This window comes from Mesoplodon mirus (assembly GCF_964341445.2).
Source record: "Mesoplodon mirus genome assembly, chromosome: 1".
NCBI lineage: Eukaryota > Metazoa > Chordata > Mammalia > Artiodactyla > Ziphiidae > Mesoplodon > Mesoplodon mirus.
Genome location: NC_138976.1, coordinates 39,201,128 through 39,216,522, shown reverse-complemented (window position 1 = coordinate 39,216,522; position 15,395 = coordinate 39,201,128).

Sequence of the window (15,395 nt, the reverse complement as noted above, 5' to 3'; positions counted from 1 at the left end):
ACTTCAATTTATAATGACAAATCTGAAAATGCTGATTCATTTAAAGCAATCCAGCCATACTCAAAAAACATTTAAAAATGGATCTAGTGTCTACCTCATGACTGTATGAGGAATAAATGAGATAAGGTGTGTGAAATTTGGTACTCAATGAATGGCTTTTAAAAATGAAATTAACCCTCTTTTCAACTCACTTCCCTACAATCTACACAGCACTGAATATAGTACTCTTCAATGAACACATGTGAGTTAATTATCTAAAGCACGTCAGAAAATTATGAAATAATATACAATGTGTCATATAAGTGAAATTCTTTATGATGTCAATACATTCTACAATTCAGAATGATTCTGCTTGCAAACTATTATATATAGAATGGATAAAAACAGGGTCCTAATGTATAGCACAGGGAACTATATTCAATATTTTATGATAAACCATAATAGAAACAAATATTAAAAAGAATATATAAATATGTATGTATAACTGAATCACTTTGCTGTTCAGCAGAAATTAACACAATAGCCCAGATACACTTCAATTTAAAAAAAGGAATGATTCTCCTGTGTAAAAAAATGCTGATTGTCTTTCTAAAATGTATTTCCTTTCATTTGTTTTCTTTTGTTGTTGTTTTGTTTTTTCTTGTTTTTTTTTAGTTTTTATTGTGGTAAAATATACATAATATGAAATATACCATTTTAATCATTTTTAAGTGTATAATTCAGGGGCATTAAGTACATTCACAATTTTGTGCAACCATCAGCACTATTTGCATCATCCCAGACAGAAGCTCTGAACTCCATTCCTCCCTCCCTCAGGCCCTGTTAACCCCTATTCTACTCTGTCTCTCTCCTCAAGTCTCTCTCCCTCAAGTCTCTCTCTACTTCAGTGCTTTCTCACTTCCTGGAAGTGAGCTTCCAAGTTATCTTTTCTCACCCCAGCTGAGTATGAAGCTAAGAGCTAAGGTTGTATATCTTTGTGTTCTCAGCATTTGTTATTGTGGCCAGCACATACAGTAGTCCTCCTTATTGAAACCATGCCCCATAGGGTTAACAGAAACTGGTGACTAACATAAATCCTTGAGCTTGTCTTACAGAACAGCAGATAAGGGAACAGCTTGTTTTTTTAAAAAAAAAAAAAAAACCCTCCACTTGTAACCTGCCTTCACTGAGCAAGCTTGCCTTAATTATTATTATTTTTTAATTGCATGCCCCCTAAGCTTCACATAGCCTAGGAATTTGGAGTCAGCACTTGTCCAGTTCAAGCCAGCTAAGACTGGTTGGGACCACCGACCCTAAAACTGGGCCTGCACAGGTGTCCAGTGAGTGACCTTTTAATGTCAGAGAAATTAAAAATAGATCTACCATATGATCCAGGGATTCCATCTCTGTGTACATACCCAAAAGAAATGAAAACAATATTTTGATGAAATATATGCACTGTCATATTTATTACCACATTATTTACAATAACCAAGATATACAAACAACACAAATGTCCATCCATAGATGAATAGATTAAAAGGATATGGTATATTTACACAATGGAATATTATTCAGCCATGAGAAAGGAGGATATCCATCTATTTGCAACAACATGGATGGAGCTTGAGCACATGATGCTAACTGAGATAAGTCAGAAAGACAAGTACTGTATGATATCACTTATGTATGGAGCCTAAAATATTTAAACCTATAAAAAACAGAGAGTAAAGTGGTGGTTACCAAGGGATGGGAGGGGGGAATGATAAGAGTGATGATGTTTAAGAGTACAAACATGTAATGAGCAGTAAATAATCCATAGATCTCTAATGCACAGTATAATGAATATAGACAATAATATTGTACTATAATTATGCAATGTGATATATATCACTACATTGACAATCATATTACAATACATGCATGTATCAAAGAATCATGCTGTACACCTCAAACTTACACAATATTACAAGTTGAATTCATTCAACAAAAAGTTCAGTTTTCAAGAAAAATTAAGAAATATTCAAAGAAACAAGAAAATATGGCCCATTAATAGGGGAAAAAATAGAAACTGTTCCTGAAGGTGCCCAGATATTGGACTTACTAGACAAAGATTTTAAATAATCTATTTAAAATATCTTCAAAGAGCTAAGGATACCCTGTCTAAAGAACTAAAGGAAAGTATGAGAATGATGTCTCACCAAGTAGAGAAAGAGGAATTATAAGAAGGAACCAAATAGTAATTCTGGAGCTGAAAAGTAAAATAACAAATTAAAAATCCACAAGAGTGGTTCAACACTAGATATGAGCTGGCAGAAGAAAGAATCAGTGAACTTGAAGATAGGTCAATTGAGATTATTGAGTCTAAGAAACAGAAAGAAAAAAGAACAAAAATATTAAACAGAGCCCAAGACAATTATGGGACACCATGGGACACCATCAATCATACCAACATATGCATGGTAGAGTACCAGAAAGACATAAAGATAAAACTGGACAGAAAGAATATTTGAGGAAGTAATGACCAATTTTATGAAAAAACATTAATCTACACATGCAAGAAACTCAATGAACTCCAGTTAAGTTTAATAGATCCCCTTCCAGACATCTCACAATTTAATTGTCAAAGGCCAAAGACAAAGAATCTTGAAAGTATCAAGAGAGAAACAAATCATCATGTGCAAGAGATAATAACATTAAAGACTGATTTCTCATTAGAAACCATGGAAATCAGAAGGAAGTGGGATGACATATTCAAAGTAGTGAGATAAAAAATTGTCAACAAAGCATTCTATGTCTGACATAATGATCTTTCAAAACTTAAGAAGAAATTAAGACATCCTCAAATAAACAAAAATTGAGAGCGCTCATCACTAGCAGACCTACACTACAAGAAGTACTCAAGAGAGTTGAATGTATTTTCTTGCAACTGCTTTTTTCCTGCCTGATTTTAAAAGTCAGCTATACAAAGCAATAATTATAAATCTATGTTGATGGATACATAATATACAAAGGTATAATTTTTGACAACAATATCCTAAAGGGGGAGGGACAGAGTTGTACAGGAGCATATTTTTTCTATAGTTTTGAAACTAAGGAAGTATCAGTTAAAACTAGATTTTTCTAAATTAAGATGTTAATGCTAATCCCCAGAGCAATCAATTAAAAAAACTCAAAATATATAGTAAAAGAAATGACAAGGGAATTGAGTTGATATACTAGAAACTGTTTAACACAAAAAGCAGTAATTGAGGATTTGAGGAACAGAGAAGATATAAGACATACAAAAAAAAATCAAAATGGCAGATGAAAATTGTACCTTATCAAATAATTACATTAAATTTAAATGAATTAATTTCTCCAATTAAAATGTAGAGATCTGCAGAATACATTTTAAAATGCTATTCAACTATATGCTGTCTAAAATTGACTCCTTTAAGATTCCTCAACATAATACTATCAAGCTAAATGTAGCAACATATAAAAAGGATTATACACAAATATCAAGTGGAACTTAATCCAGGAATTCAAGGAAAGAAAAGAAACTCAAATCACATGATCAGATTTTTGATAGACACAGAAATGGCATTTGACAAAATCCAGCACCCATTCATGGTAAAACAACAACAATCAAATAAACAAAAAAACCTTGACAAACTAGGAATGGAAGGGAACTTTCTCAACCTGATAAAGGTCATCTATGAAAAACCCCCAGCTAACATCATACTTAATGATGAAATACTGAAAGCGTTCCCCCTAAGTCCAAGAATAAAACATGAACATTCATTCTTCCCATTTCTATTAAACATTATACTAGAGGTTCTTCTAGCCAGAGCAATTATACAAGAAAAACCAGATTGGAAAGGAAGAAGTATAACTACCTCCGTTTCAGATGATAATCTTATATATAGAAAACCCTAAATAATCCACACACAAAAAACAACAAAACTGTTAACATTAATTAAAAAGTTCAGCAGTGTTGCAGGATAAAAGTTAAATATGCAAAAATCAGTTGCTTTTCTATACTCTAACAATGAACAAAGTATGAAATTAAGAAAATAATTCCATTTGCAATAGCATCAAAAGGATTAAAACAATTAAATTTAATCAAGGAAGTCCAAAACTTGTACATTGAAAACTATAAACCTTTTTTGCAACAGCATTATTGTTCACATATTATAAAATTCATCCATTTAAAATGTGCAATTCCATGATTTTTACTATAATTACAGAGTTATGTATTACCACAATTTTAGAACATATTAATAACCTCAAAAAGGGCTTCCCTGGTGGCGCAGTGGTTGAGAGTCCGCCTGCCGATGCAGGGGACACGGGTTTGTGCCCCGGGCCGGGAAGATCCCACATGCCGCGGAGCGGCTGGGCCTGTGAACCATGGCCGCTGAGCCTGCACGTCCGGAGCCTGTGCTCCGCAACGGGAGAGGCCACAACAGTGAGAGGCCCGCGTACCGCAAAAAAAAAAAAAAAAAAAAAAAAAACAAACCTCAAAAAATAAATACCATCCCCTTTACTTATCAACCCAACCTCTATCCTATCTCCACTCCCCAATTCTAAGCAACCACTAATCTACTTTCTGCTTCTATGGATTTACCTAAACTGAATATTTCATATAAATGGAATCATATAATATGTGATTTTTTGTGACTGACTTCTTTCATTTAGTATAATCCTTCAAGGTTTATTCATGTACAGTCAGCCCTCTTATACACAGGTTCCACATCTGCAGATTCAACCAACTGCGGATTGAAGATATTTGAGAAAAATTCCGTAAAGTTCCAAAAAGCAAAACTTGAATTTGTCACCCACCAGAAATATTTACATAGCATTTACATAGTATTAAGTATTATAAGTAATCTATAGATGATTTAAAGTGTACAGGAGGATGTGCACAGGTTATGTGCAAATGTTTGTGTAAAGGACTTGAGCGTTGTGGATTTTTTTATTCATAGGGTGGGTCCTGAAGTATCCTGAGGGGGTGGGTCCTGAGGTATCCCTCAGATACCTAGGGATGACTGTATAGCATGTATCAGTACTTCATTCCTTTTTATGGATGACTAATAACCCATTTTATGTACATACCACATTTTGTTTATCCATCAGTTGACAGACATTTAGCTTGCTACTACTTTTTGGCTATTATGAATAATGCCTCTATGAACATTCATGTGTAAGACTGTGTGGACATATGTATTCATTTCTCTTGGGTATATACCTAGGAGTTAAATTGCTGGGTCAAATGGTAATTTTGTGTTTAAATTTTTGAGGAACTGATAGACTGTTTCCCAAAGAGGCTGCACCATTTTACTTTCTCAACAGAAATGTATGAGGGTTCCAGTTTCTCCCCATTCTCACTAACACTTGTTATTATCTACATTTTTTACTATAGTCATCCTAGTGGATATGAAGTGATAGCTCATTGTTACTATCAGTGATAGCTTCCAATTCCCTGTTGACTAACAATATTTAGTCTATCTTCCCATGCTATATCCCCTTTGAAGAAATGTCTATTCAGACACTTTAACATTTTAAAATAGTTACTTATCTTTTATTATTAGTTGTAAGAGTTCTTTGTATATTCTATATATATATGTCCGTCAACAGATATATAATTTGTAAATATTTTCTCCCATGCTGTGGGTTGTCTTTAACTTTCTTGATAGTGTCTATTGAAGAACAAAAGTTTTCAATTTTGAAGTCTAATTTACCTATTTATTTTTGTTGTTGTTTCTGCTTTTGGTGTTACATCTAAGAATCCATTGCCAAATTCAAAGTCATGAAGATTTACCTCTATGTTTTCCTTTTTAACTAGGGTAAAATGTACATAACATAAAATTTACCATATTAATCATTTTAAGTGTACAGTTCAGTAGTATTAAGTACATTCACATTGTTGTACAACCAATCTGTAGAACTATTTTCATCTTGCAAAACTGAAACCCTATACACATTAAACAACAACTCCTAATTCTCCCCTCTTCTCAGCCTCTGGCAACCACCATTCTACCAGCTGAGTCCATGAACTTGACTATCCTAGGTACTTCATTTAAGGGGAATTGTACAATATTTGCGTTTTTATGACTGGCTTATTTCACATAGCATACCCCCAAGGTTCACTCATGTTGTAGCATGTATTAGAATTTCCTAACTTTTTTTCTTTTTGGCCCTGCCGCATGGCATGTGGGACCTTAGTTCCCTGACCAAGGATCAAACCCGTGCCCCCTGCATTGGAAGCACGAAATCCTAACCACTGGACCGCCAGGGAAGTCCCTAGACTTTCCTAACTTTTTAAGGATGAATATTCTATTGTGTGTATACAGATATATACATACATATGTATTTATATCACATGTTTATTTATTTATCCACCAATGTACACTTAGGTTGCTTCCACATTTTGGCTATTGTGAATTGTGTTTCTATGAATGTGGATGTACAAATATCTCTTGAAGTTCTTGCTTTCAATTCTTTTGAGTATATACCCTGAAGTGGAATTGCTGGATCATATAGTAATTCTTTTTTTTAATTTTTAAGAAATCTCTATGCTGTTTTCCATAGTGGCAGCATTATTTTACATTCCAATCAATTGTGCCAAAGGGTTCCAATTTCTCCACATCCTCACCAATACACGTTATTTCCTGTATGGCTATCCTAATGGGTGTGAGGTTGTATCTCATGGTTTTAATTTGCATTTCCCTAATGGTTAGTGATGTTGGGTATCTTTCCATGTGTTTGTTGGCCATTTGTATATCTTCCCTGGAGAAATGTCTAAGTCCTTTCCCCCTTTTTTAATGGGTTTTTTTTGTTGATGATGAGTAGTTCTTCACATATTCTGAATATTAACCTCTTTCATATACATGATTTGCAAATATTCTCTGCTATTTCATAGGTTGCCTTCTCAATGTTGATTGTGTCCTTCAATGCACAGAAGTTTTAAATTTTGATGTAGTCCAATTTATCTATTTTTATTTTTGTTGCCTGTGCTTTTGGTGTCACACCCAAGAAATCATTGTGAAGCCCAATGTCATGAAATTTTTCCCCTAGGTTTCCTTCTAAGAGTTTTATAGTTTTAGCCCTAATGTTTAAGCCTTTGATCCATTTTTCATTAATTTTTGTTTATAATGTGAAGTAGGGGTCCAACTATATCTTTTACATGTGGATATCCAGTTGTTGTAGAACTGTTTTTTGAAAGACTCTTCTTTCCCCATCGAATGACTAGTCTTTGCACCCTTGTCAAAACCATTTCTGTTCCCTTGATCTATATGTCCATCCTTATGCCAGTACCCCACAGTCTTTATTATTGTTGCTTTGTTGTAAGTTTTGAAATCAAGAAGTGTGAATTCTCTGACTCGTTCTTCTTTTTTTTTTTTTTTTTTTTTTTTTTTTTTTTTTTTTTTTTTTGCTGTACGCGGGCCTCTCACTGCTGTGGCCTCTCCCGTTGCGGAGCACAGGCTCCGGACACACAGGCTCCGCGGCCATGGCTCGCGGGCCCAGCCGCTCCGCGGCACGTGGGATCTTCCGGGATCGGGGCACGAACCCGCGTCCCCTGCATCGGCAGGCGGACTCTCAACCACTGCGCCACCAGGGAAGCCCTCGTTCTTCTTTTTTAAGATTATTTTACTCTTCTTGTTCCCTTGAGTTTCCATATGAATTTTAGGATCAGCTTGTGAATTTCTACAAAGTAGCCAACTGGGATTTTGATAGGAATTGCACTGAATCTATAGATCAATTTGGGAAGTATTGCCATTTTTCACAATATTAAGTCTTCCTATCCATGGCCATAGGAATCTCTTTCTACTTATTTAGATTGTCTTTCATTTCTTTCAATAATTTTTTGTAGGTTTCAGAGTATAAACTTTACACTTGTTTCCTTAAGTTTATTTCTGAATATTTTATTCTTTTTGGTGCTATTTTAAATGGAATTGTTTTCTTAGTTTCATTCTAGGATTGTTCATTGCAAGTATGTAGGAATAAAATTAATTTTGTATATTGCACCCTGCAATCTTGCTTTTATTTTTCTTGGGTGAATATCTAGGAGTGGAATATCTAGGCCATATGATAGGTGTATATTTAATTTTTTTAAGAAACTTCCAGGCAGTTTTCCAATGTGGTTGTATAATTTTACATTCCCATAATCATTTATTAGAGTTCTAGTTTCTCCTCACTCTTGCCAACCTGCTATCATCAGTCCTTTTCTTTTTTGTTAGCCATTTTAGTGCATGTATAGTGGTATCTGATTGTGGTTTTAATTTGCATTTCCTTAATGACTCATGATGTTGAGCATCTTTTTATGTGCCTGTTTGCAGCCACAGATCTTCCTTGATGAAGTGTCTTCACATCTTTTGCCCAGTTTTTACTGTGCTGTATTTCTTATTATTTAGTTTAAATTATTTCTTTATATATACTGGGTACAAGTCCTTTATCCATTGTGTGATTTGTAAATATTTCTTCCCATCTCTTTTTTTTTATTGGAGTATAGTTGATTTAAAATGTTGTGATAGGGCTTCCCTGGTGGCGCAGTGGTTGAGAGTCCGCCTGCCGATGCAGGGGACACGGGTTCGTGCCCCGATCCCGGAAGATCCCACATGCCGCGGAGCGGCTGGGCCCGCGAGCCATGGCCGCGGAGCCTGTGTGTCCGGAGCCTGTGCGCCGCAACGGGAGAGGCCACAGCAGTGAGAGGCCCGCGTACAGCAAAAAAAAAAAAAAAAAAAAAAAAAAAAAAAAAAAAAATGTTGTGATAGTTTCAGGTGTACAGCAAAGTAATTCAGTTATACATATACATATATCCATTCTTTTTCAGATTCTTTTCCCATATAGGTTATTACAGAGTATTGAGTAGAATTCCCTGTCCTATATAGTAGGTCCTTATTAGTTATCTATTTTGTGTACTGTACTGTGTATATGTTAATCCCAACCTCCTAATTTACCCCTGCCCCCCAACCTTTCCCTTTTGGTAACCATAAATTTGTTTTCGAAGTCTGTGAGTCTGTTTCTGTTATTGTAAATAAGTTCATTTGTATCATTTTTTAGATTCCACCTATAAGTGATATCACACGATATTTGTCTTTGTCTGACTTAACTTCACTTAGTATGATAATCTCTAGGTCCATCCATGTTGCTGCAAATGGTATTATTTCATTCTTTTTTATGGCTGAGTAATTTTCCATCGTATATATGTACCACATCGTCTTTATCCATTCTTCTGTTGATGGACATTTAGGTTGCTTCCATGTCTTGGCTATTATTGTAAATAGTGCTGCAATGAACATTGGGGTGCACGTATCTTTTCAAATTACGGCTTTCTCCAGATATATGCCCAGGAATGGGAGTGCTGGATCATATGGTAGCTCTATATTTAGTTTTTTAAAGAACCTCTATACTGTTCTCCACAGTGGCTGTACCAATTTACATTCCAACCAACATTGTAGGAGGGTTCCGTCTTCCCATCTCTTAACAGCATATTTTGAAAAAGTTCATAATTTTATGTCCAACTTATCAATTTGTCATTTTATGAATTGTGCTTTTGGTGTTATAACCGAAACTTTTTTCCCTAACCCATGATCACAAAGATTTTCTTTGTTTATATCTAGAAATTTTATTGATATTCTCTATTGGCTTTCTAATATTTTAATTTCATTGATTTCTGCTTCAATCTTTATTATTTTCTTTCTTCTGCTTATGTTGGGTTTCATTTGCTTTTCTTGTTCTAGTTTCTTAAGGTGGAAGCTGTGGTCATGAAGGTTCAGTCCCCAAATTTAGAGTTGGAAAGCTTAGTTTTTGATACTTTACAAAGACCAATTCTACTACTAACAACATTATCTCTCTGTGTGTATACCAAGTAATTGCACCCACTGCTCACATCCACTCTTTATGTTTTTTGTAAAACAAGAGGGAAGATTTCAGAGAGATAAAAGTAATAAATCTCTTTGCAAGTCTATTTAATAACATACAAGGTCTTATTATTTGAGAGATTTTTTTTGTTTATCATTCATCAGTTGTTGCACATTTGGGTTGTTTCTACTTTTTAGCTATTGTGAATAGTTCTATGAAGATTCATATACAAGCTTTTGAGTGAACATGTGTTTTCAGTTCTCTTGGGTATATGCCTCAGAGTGGAATTGCTGGGTCATATGGTAACTTTATGGTTAAATTTTTGAGGAACTCCCAAACTATTTTCCACAGAGGCTACACCATTCTGCATTTCCACATTATGTGGAAATGCAGAATGGTGTAGTATGTGAGCAGTATGTGAGCATTCCAATTTTTTCATATCCTCACCAATACTTTTTTTTTCTCACCAATACTTTTTTCCTTTTTTTAATTATAGCCCTCCTAGTAGGTGTGATGTAGTATCTAGTGATTTTAATTTGCATTTCCTTGATGGCTAATGACATTGAGCATCTCTTCCTGTGCTCATCTTCTTGGTATGCCATATTTCTTAGTAATGGTAGCTCTTTTCCTTGCAATACATTAGGTAATAAATACCTAGTTCTGAAATAACTTTTATACTGTGAATTAAACCCTGTATGATGTTTTTGCTGAGCTAGAAGTAAGAAAAGACAGTATGATGAACACGTTAGTTGGCAGACAGAAACAAAGCCCCATTACCAAGAGAATAATTATTATATTGAAGTCCCTTGCAGCTTCCTCCAAATAAATCATGTATTAGTTCAGCAAGAGCCTGCTGTGGGTTATGGAGAAAACACAGATAGGTCAGATTTACAGGGCCAGCACTAGACAGACCTGGGTAGAACTGGTGGTGAGCCCTGCAGAATCAGCTCTGCTGAGAAGAACTCAGTATACTGCAGGAGTAAAAACAGAAAGTTGGGTGTCTTCAGCCCGCAGCAGCTACCTGTGTGAGGGAAGCTAGCTAGAAAACCAGCTTATAATGTGTGTGTATTTGTGTATGTGTGTTGTCCACTCATTCATTTATTTGTTCATACCTGGGTATGAACTCAGAAAACTTCTGTGTTTCTCCTTTACTCCCACACTACTATTACACTCACAACATTTCTGACACCTGATGCGTGTGTGTATGTGGGGAGGGTGTTTCCTTCAGCAAGCAATTCTGCAACACCAGCTAGCTGTCCTACAGTTTAAGTCAATTTATCTCCAAGTAGTGTCAGATCCCACAAGTTAAGGGCTCAGTCCCACAAGACTGTCCCCCCTACCTCACTGCAGATGCCAATCCAAAGTCCAGGGTGCCACCTGTTCTTCTGACCAACTGGCTATAAATCAGAGGTTCCCACATCACCCCCCACCTTGGGTTCAGTTAATTAGCCAGAGTGGCTCACAGAACTCAGGAAAATAGTTCACTAACTGTTTACCAGTTTACTGTAAAAAGATATGATAAAAGATACAGACGAACATCCAGATGAAGGGATATGTAGGGCAAGGTATGTGAAAAGGGGCACAGAGCTTCCATGCCCTCTCTGGGCCTGCCACTCTTCCAGTACTTCCACACGTACACAAGCCTGGAAAATTCCTGAACCCCGTATTATTGGAATTTTAATGGAAGCTTCATCATGCACGCATAATCAATTACTAACTCCATTTTCGGCCCTCTGCACTCTTTGAAGAATGGGTGGTGGGGCTGAAAATTCCAAGCTTATAATCATAGTGTGGTCTTGCTGGTGACCAGCCCCCATCCAGGAGCCCACCAAAAGTCACTTCATTAGAACAAATGACACTGCTATTACCCAGGAAATTCCAAGGGATTTGAGAATGCTGTGTAGGTGCAGACAAATACTGTTTTATTCCATTTATACAAGATCCGTAGAATAGTCAAATTCATAGAGTCAGAAAATACATTGGTAGATGCCAGGGGCGGGGGGGGTGGGGGGGTGGGGAGGGGAAATGGGGAGTTAGTGTTTATGGGGACAGGGTTTCAGTTTAGGAAGGTGAAAAATTAGAGAGATGGATGATGGTGAGAGTTGCACAACAATGTGAATGTACTTAGTGCCACTGAACTGTATAGTTAAATATGGTTAAAATAGTATGTTTTATATTATGTGACTTTTACCACAATAAAAAAAAAACATTAAAAAAAAGAACCAGGTGCGCGAGGAGAGGGGATTAAGAGCGCTGCTTAAAGGGGCTCCACAGACGGGCGCGAGTCGCGACTGAAAGCGCGGAGCCCAGTGACGGGCGTGGGACGCTGGGGCTGCTGCTGCTGCCGCCAAGAAGCCTGTGTGCGAGCGCAGGTCACTGCCCACACCGCCCTTCCGGTAGCCTGTGCAGCCCGCCACTGCCGGGGTCCCGGGATCCAGGGGCGGCTTCCCTGGGAGAACGCACGGCGCGCCTCGGGCTGGTGCAACGTCACGCCGAACTCTGCCGCTGCAGGCTCGCCCCGCACTCCATGCCCCTCCCTCCCACCCGGCCTGAGTGAGCCAGAGTCCCCGAAGAGGCTGCTCCTTTAACCCTGTCCTGTCTGAGCGAAGAACAGACGCCCTCCGGCGACCTACACGCAGAGGCGGGGCCAAATCCAAAGCTGAGACCCAGGAGCTGTGAGAACAAAGAAGAGAAAGGGAAACCTCTCCCAGCAGCCTCAGAAGCAGCGGATTAAAGCTCCACAATCAACTTGATGTACCCTGCATCTGTGGAATACATGAATAGACAACACATCATCCCAAATTGAGGAGCCAGGAGTCAGTGCTGTGCCTCTGAGGTGGGAGAGCCAACTTCAGGACACTGGTCCACAAGAGACCTCCCAGCTCCACATAATATCAAACGGCGAAAATCTTCCAGAGATCTCCATCTCAACACCAGCACCCAGCTTCACCCAACAACCAGCAAGCTACAGTGCTGGATACCCTATGCCAAACAACTAGCAAGACAGGAACACAACGCCACCCATTAGCAGAGAGGTGGCCTAAAATCATAAAAATTCCGCAGACACCCCAAAACACACCACCAGACGTGGACCTGCCCACCAGAAAGACAAGATCCAGCCTCATCCACCAGAACACAGGCACTAGTCCCCTCCACCAGGAAGCCTACACAACCCACTAAACCAACCTTAGCCACTGGGGACAGACACCAAAAACAACGGGAACTACGGACCGGCAGCCTGCAAAAAGGAGACCCCAAACACAGTAACATAAGCAAAATGAGAAGACAGAAAAACACACAGCAGGAGAAGGAGCAAGATAAAAACCCACCAGATCTAACAAATGAAGAGGTAATAGGCAGTCTACCTGAAAAAGAATTCAGAATAATGATGGTAAAGATGATCCAAGATTCTATTTCCCAGATCCAAAATCTTGGAAATAGAATAGACAAAATGCAAGAAACAGTTAACAAGGACCTAGAAGAACTAAAGATGAATCAAGCATCGATTAAAAACACAATACATGAAATAAAAAATACTCTAGATGGGATCAATAGCAGAAGAACGGATAAGTGAGGTGGAAGATAAAATAGTGGAAATAACTGATGCAGAGCAAAATAAAGAAAAAAGAATGAAAAGAACAGAGGACAGTCTCAGAGACCTCTGGGACAACATTAAACGCACCAACATTCGAATTATAGGGGTTCCAGAAGAAGAAGACAAAAAGAAAGGGACTGAGAAAATATTTGAAGAGATTATAGTTGAAAACTTCCCTAATATGGGAAAGGAAATAGTTCATCAAGTCCAGGAGGCACAGAGAGTCCCATACAGAATAAATCCAAGGAGAAATACGCCAAGACACATATTAATCAAACTGTCAAAAATTAAACACAAAGAAATCATATTAAAAGCAGCAAGGCAAAAACAACAAATAACACACAAGGGAATCCCCATCAGGATAACAGCTGATCTCTCAGCAGAAACTCTACAAGCCAGAAGGGAGTGGCAGGACATAATTAAAGTGATGAAGGAGAAAAACCTGCAACCAAGATTACTCTACCCAGCAAGGATCTCATTCAGATTTGATGGAGAAATTAAAACGTTTACAGACAAGCAAAAGCTGAGAGAGTTCAGCACCACCAAACCAGCTTTACAACAAATGCTAAAGGAACTTCTCTAGGCAAGAAACACAACAAAAGGAAAAGATCTACAATAACGAACCCAAAACAATTAAGAAAATGGGAATAGGAACATACATATCAATAATTACCTTAAATGTAAATGGACTAAATGCTCCCACCAAAAGACACAGATTGGCTGAATGGATACAAAAACAAGACCCATATATATGCTGTCTACAAGAGACCCACTTCAGACCTAGAGACACTTACAGACTGAAAGTAAGGGGATGGAAAAAGATATTCCATGCAAATGGAAACCAAAAGAAAGCTGGAGTAGCAATTCTCATATCAGACAAAATAGACTTTAAAGTAAAGACTATTACAAGAGACAAAGAAGGACACTACCTAATGATCAAGGGATCGATCCAAGAAGAAGATATAACAATTGTAAATATTTACGCACCCAACATAGGAGCACCTCAGTACACAAGGCAAATACTAACAGCCATAAAAGAGGAAATCGACAGTAACACAATCATAGTAGGGGACTTTAACACCCCACTTTCACCAATGGACAGATCATCCAAAATGAAAATAAATAAGGAAACACAAGCTTTAAATGATACATTAAACAAGATGGACTTAATTGATATTTATAGGCCATTCCATCCAAAAACAACAGAATACACATTTTTCTCAAGTGCTCATGGAACATTCTCCAGGATAGATCATATCTTGGGTCACAAATCAAGCCTTGGTAAATTTAAGAAAATTGAAATTGTATCAAGTATCTTTTCCGACCACAATGCTATGCGACTAGATATCAATTACAGGAAAAGAGCTGTAAAAAATACAAACACATGGAGGCTAAACAATACACTACTTAATAACGAAGTGATCACTGAAGAAATCAAAGAGGAAATTAAAAAATACCTAGAAACAAATGACAATGGAGACACGACGACCCAAAACCTATGGGATGCAGCAAAAGCAGTTCTAAGAGGGAAGTTTATAGCAATACAATCCCACCTTAAGGAACAGGAAACATCTCGAATAAACAACCTAACCTTGCACCTAAAGCAATTAGAGAAAGAAGAACAAAAACATCCCAAAGTTAGCAGAAGGAAAGAAATCATAAAAATCAGATCAGAAATAAATGAAAAAGAAATGAAGGAAACGATAGCAAAGATCAATAAAACTAAAAGCTGGTTCTTTGAGAAGATAAACAAAATTGATAAACCATTAGCCAGACTCATCAAGAAAAAAAGCGAGAAGACTCAAATCAATAGAATTAGAAATGAAAAAGGAGAAGTAACAACTGACACTGCAGAAATACAAAAGATCATGAGAGATTACTATAAGCAACTCTATGCCAATAAAATGGACAACCTGGAAGAAATGGACAAATTCTTAGAAATGCACAACCTGCCGAGACTGAACCAGGAAGAAAT